Genomic DNA, 5,019 nt, shown 5'->3' on the forward strand with positions numbered 1-5,019 from the left:
GAACCCCTGAGACCGACTCACCGAACCCAGGTTAAGAACCACTGCTATAGATGTATGCACTGATCCTTTTATTAAAATATCCTACCTGTTAAAAATATTTAAAATACAGAGGCGTTTGTAAGAATAAAACTATCAGACAAGGGAAACAGGTTTTTATTGGAATTAAATTTAACACTGACAAATACAGATCACCGCAACTCTTTTTTGARCATTAATACGTTGTATGACATCCATCCATCCATTTTCTTCCGCTTATCCGGGGTCGGGTCGCAGGGGCAGCAGCTTCAGAAGGCCTCCTCCCGGTTGTATGACAGACTTTATTAAAAGCAGCTCACATAGTTCGGTGGAACAATGTGTCCACCGAACTGCGCAGGTCACTGTGCATCTGAAATGATATGATTCATGTACACCAATATTATGCAACCATTTCAGTTTGATGTCCATCACATTCCTAGGAAGCTCAACTCTTCCGCTGSCTGCCTAACATGCTGGCCCATGGAGTTTCCTTCAGCTTTTCCTCAGTGATTGGCTGGGGAAGAGGACTGGTTGTAAGGCAAAACCAAGAAGTGGAGCAATCCATCAGGGTGCTGGAAGCMGGGGACTCGACTCTGGAGAATCTACCTTAGTTTCTACTAATAGTACAATTGGTTTATGGTATTAAGTTTTGTTTTCACATTTGTGTTGTAGTTATATGTTGGACTGAATTAGTTGTTTAGGTTTGCTCATCGTCTGTCTTGGTCTGTTCCCCCCATCCCTCTTGATTTTGTAGGCTAGTCTTTGTTTGTGTATAAATACCCCTTAGTGTTCATTGTGTGAAGTCAGTTCTTGTTTATTAGTGGTGGGTCAGGTAACTGACACCCAACAGACATGTACTCAACTTCTGTTTGTCTATAGCTATTCTGTTGTTACACCAGTTTTCACGCACATATATACAGAGTCCACTCCCTCTGCTTTTATCAGAATTCAAAGTCCTATCCCAGCAGAGCAGAGTGCGACCTGCCAGTTGCAGACTGCATTGGGTATTCCTTGGTAAAGCCACGTCTCAGAGATAATCTTAACACAACCGTCCCACTGCGATTTCCAATGTTGTAGTTCCAAATAAGCCATTTCTTGCACCAGAGATATGAGATTGGAAAGATACAGGCTCAGAAGAGGTGGCTTGTGTGGTTGATTCCTCTCCTTACCCATCAGTCATCAATGACTACAGACCTGTTTCCCTGACATCCAACATCATGAATGTTGGATGTCAACATTCATGATGTTGACATCATGTTGGTCCTGTTGGTCCAYCTTTCTAAGCATTCAAGCACATATCAGGACCCCCTGCAGTTTTTTAATCATCATGGAGTTGGAGTTGAAGATGCCATCATAAACCTGCTTCAACAAACCTACTGTCATCTGGACAAAGCTGGCAGCTCTGTGAGGATCATGTTCTTCGATTTCTCCAGTGCATTTGATACAGTTCAGCCTGATTGGCTTTGTCAGAAAATTCTGAAGACCCAAGTGAAGGCCTCAACAATCACCTGGATATATGCCTAGCTCACAGACCAGTTTGTGAGACTGACCAGCAACAGCAACACAGGAGCACTGCAGGGAACTGTACTCTCACCATTCCTTTTCACTCTCTACACTTCAGATTAATGGCACAACTCTGACTTGTCATCTACAGAAATACTCAGATGACTGCAGTTATTGGTTGCATCAGAGATGAACAAGAGGCTGAGTACAGAGATCTGGTGAACTGTTTTGTGTCATGATGTGGAAACAATGATCTCATCTTGAATATGAACAAAACAAAGGACCTGGCATCTTACATGTCCCTATAGGCTTAGAAAATTTTTGACATATAGTTTGTGATTCTAAAACCACAGCAAAGCAAGTTTTACAACCCTTTTCTGAATTTCTTTGAGATCCCCAGTTCCTTTATTTTATTTTCTATTTTTATTTCTTTGAGTGGTTTTTACTAATTAGTAGGACAGCTAGCTTTCAAGAATTTATTATCTGCTTTGTGTCTAGGGAGAACATTTAAACGTAAAAATCCTGATGCTTTCAGTATTGTACATTGCTTTATTTATGTGATAAAATACCTTAGATAGGAAATCTGTGGAGTCAGTGAAGTCATTGTGTAGAAGCTCTAACTCTATATCCCTCAGCCACAATGCTGCTCTTAAAGAAGAATGGGAGATCACACCTCAGCAGTTTRTGAACAGCATGCAGGTTATTGTCAACTTGCAATTGATGCTAAAGGGCAGATGGCATTGTTGTTGAGACACTGCAGGAAAAATATACCCCAAAATACTGTGTTTCTAAAAAATGTACGGTACCTTATAAAACAACAAGCAGTCAGTGTGGAACAGAGCACCATGTGATTCCAATCTGAATCACAGGGTCCCATCAACATTTTTTATAATACTTTTTTCCCTCTTCTCTCAGTCTTATAGCCTATATCAAATTTGGACCTATTAATTATTTTGTAACACTCGACAAATTTCAGCTTTGCTGACAGAACTTGTCCATTATCTATTTGATAATTTTCAAAACTGCACCTCTGTTTTCAGTTTAGTTCAATTTGGTTCACTGCAGATTCTCAGAAAGCTCACAAAACAAGTGGTGCCAATCTCTAACTGAGACCAACCCATTGTGGTCATTTTCCGTCAAGTTATTCAGTTTTTTGGGGAACAATTTTTGTAGCTTGACTTTTGGCCAACCATATATTCTCCTTGAATGTAACAGTTTTTTTTATACTGTTAATTAGTTCATCAGTTTATGGTAACTAAAAACAATGTTCTTAGCTAAAAAAACTAAACAGAGGAAAAAAACATTGACCAACAACAATACAAAGCAAAATATCATGCATAGTATTTATCAATCTAAAAATCAAGCAAAAATARAAGTAAAGTAAATTGAAACATACAATTACAGTATAGTMAGAYATGTAGATGTACTTGTCAGAAGTATAAGTGTAATTAAATTTGTAATTGTTCTTTCACTAACCATAGCAGATCATTACAACTAAAATCTATACATGATAATTCATTTGCATGCCCTAGTAAAATTCTAACAGTACTCCCAGTAAACCCATCCTGCAGGTCCAAAGCATTCCAGACTGCAACGGACTTTCAAAGCCATTTAGTAGGTACTCAACTCGAGACCAAGACCCATTATTAGGCAAAGGATGTACACCTAACGTCCAGCACATCAGGTTGTAGACATCCACTGCTCTAATTGGAGCTGCTCGAACATTTTTCTTGAAGTCTGGGTAGACAAAGAAAATATATTTAGATGTCTGCTTTATATTTTCTCATTCCAGTTTGAACACAATTTTATAAAAACCTGACAAAGCACCAACACACATTTCCTGTTCCAAATATACATGTTGTAATTTTTTGTAAATCTTTTTATAGATTTCCAACATGAAAATACCACACCACAGTCACCTCCCAATTAAACACACAACAGTGGGAGGACATAAGATAACAGGTGGTATTCCATAGCATATCCATAAAATGCTGCGTATTATTTAAATTTATCCATCAAGCTAGTACTGGTTGTCAAATATAAAATAGATTTCAAGGTAAATCAGATTTTCTCCAAACATATGATTTTTTTCTCCATCTCCTCTGCTCACATGCACACTGCTGCACGTTTACATATCTATAACATATAAGACTGGTGACAGTCACACATAAACAAAACTGATCAAAGCAGCACAAAACCTCTTAGAGAGGATGCAGAATGAGGAAACAATAAAAGCAGATCTTGCATTACAATCGTGTGCTGAGTGGAGCCGTACTGGACAGTGAATGTCACTCTGTATCTATTTCTTTTATATTACTTGTAACATTTGATCATTTTTGGCATTAAAAATTGTTTTATACTTAAACAAATCCCATTGTTTCTCAATGTAGTGACTCTGAGGGGTAGTGGTCTGGTCCCAGAATTGTTCAACAGACCAGGTTGTTGCATGGAAAAAGGGTGCAACACAACAACCGGGGGCTTGTCCAAGTCTGTTTCCAGGTTCCTGAGACCAGGRCTCCCTTYTCAAGGAAATCCCAGACCACGATGTCCATAACTGGAGCTTGTTGTGTGCACAACTCAGCAGGTAGGCAGAATGTTTCTTCTGCTAGAACTTTGTTCTCAAATGAATTACTGCAAAGCTTGATTCATGCTCACTCTTTCTTGCCTTTTTGTCCATAAAGTACAGAGGAACATTCAGTTAGTGTATGTTAACGGTAAATGGTAAAACATTGAACAGTTGATGAAATTATTGAACAATGTATTGTTGAGAACCATGTTTAAAAGATGAATTAGGTCATTTTTGGGCCTGTCAAAGCAGTTTTAAGTGTAAAACACTCAGTTTTGAAAAGATCAATTCCATCAGCTCTACATTAAAAACAACTGTTTCAAACCAATTCATTCATAAATTAAATTGCTAAGTGATCATCAAAATTCTTGCATAAACACAAGAGTTACAGTTTTCTAAAGCTATCAAAAGAAATAACCTTTACTTTTTCCTTGAGAGGTTACAAGAATTTAAGGAAACTCTAAACTACACCAAAATAGTTTTACTTGATTCAAATGTATTTTCAAACTGCAAGCATTAGTAAACAAATATGATTTGAAGACAAATAAAATCTGAAATGCAATATAAGTAATGATTCTCATTTTGAATTTTATTTAGATATRTGGTTTAAAAGCTGAACATTTAAGGCTCTTAACTTAATGTTGTTCTTGACTTGTGATAAGTCAGAGTAACCCAAGATTTCCTAAACTTTTCTAGAGGAAAGCTATTACTATTACTATTACTATTACTATTACTCGTATTTGGGTCCACTGGACCCTGATATGAAATAGTTTGTAAATGGGCTGAGGCATTTTCAAACCATGTGAATCGACATAGAGAGAAGCAGTGGTTTAACTTTGAGGGATTTCTGACCCTGGTTGGGGTCAGAATGCAGATGGGATGGAAATCAAGAGCTTTGCTTTTCAGCTTGGCTCTTTTTTTCTGTGCTGGTATTT

At 37.6% G+C, this 5,019-nt stretch overlaps 1 long non-coding RNA gene across 1 annotated transcript; it reads right to left on the reverse strand.

Moving 5' to 3' along the window:
* Nucleotides 1–137: 137 nt before the first annotated feature.
* On the reverse strand, nt 138–5,013 carry LOC108166666 (uncharacterized). Its single transcript, XR_001777032.1, has 2 exons — nt 3,146–5,013; nt 138–385 (listed from the first exon to the last, which is right to left on the reverse strand). It is a non-coding gene; the product is annotated as an uncharacterized LOC108166666 (long non-coding RNA).
* Nucleotides 5,014–5,019: the final 6 nt, after the last annotated feature.

This window comes from Poecilia reticulata, linkage group LG10, assembly GCF_000633615.1.
Source record: "Poecilia reticulata strain Guanapo linkage group LG10, Guppy_female_1.0+MT, whole genome shotgun sequence".
Taxonomy (NCBI): Eukaryota; Metazoa; Chordata; class Actinopteri; order Cyprinodontiformes; family Poeciliidae; genus Poecilia; species Poecilia reticulata.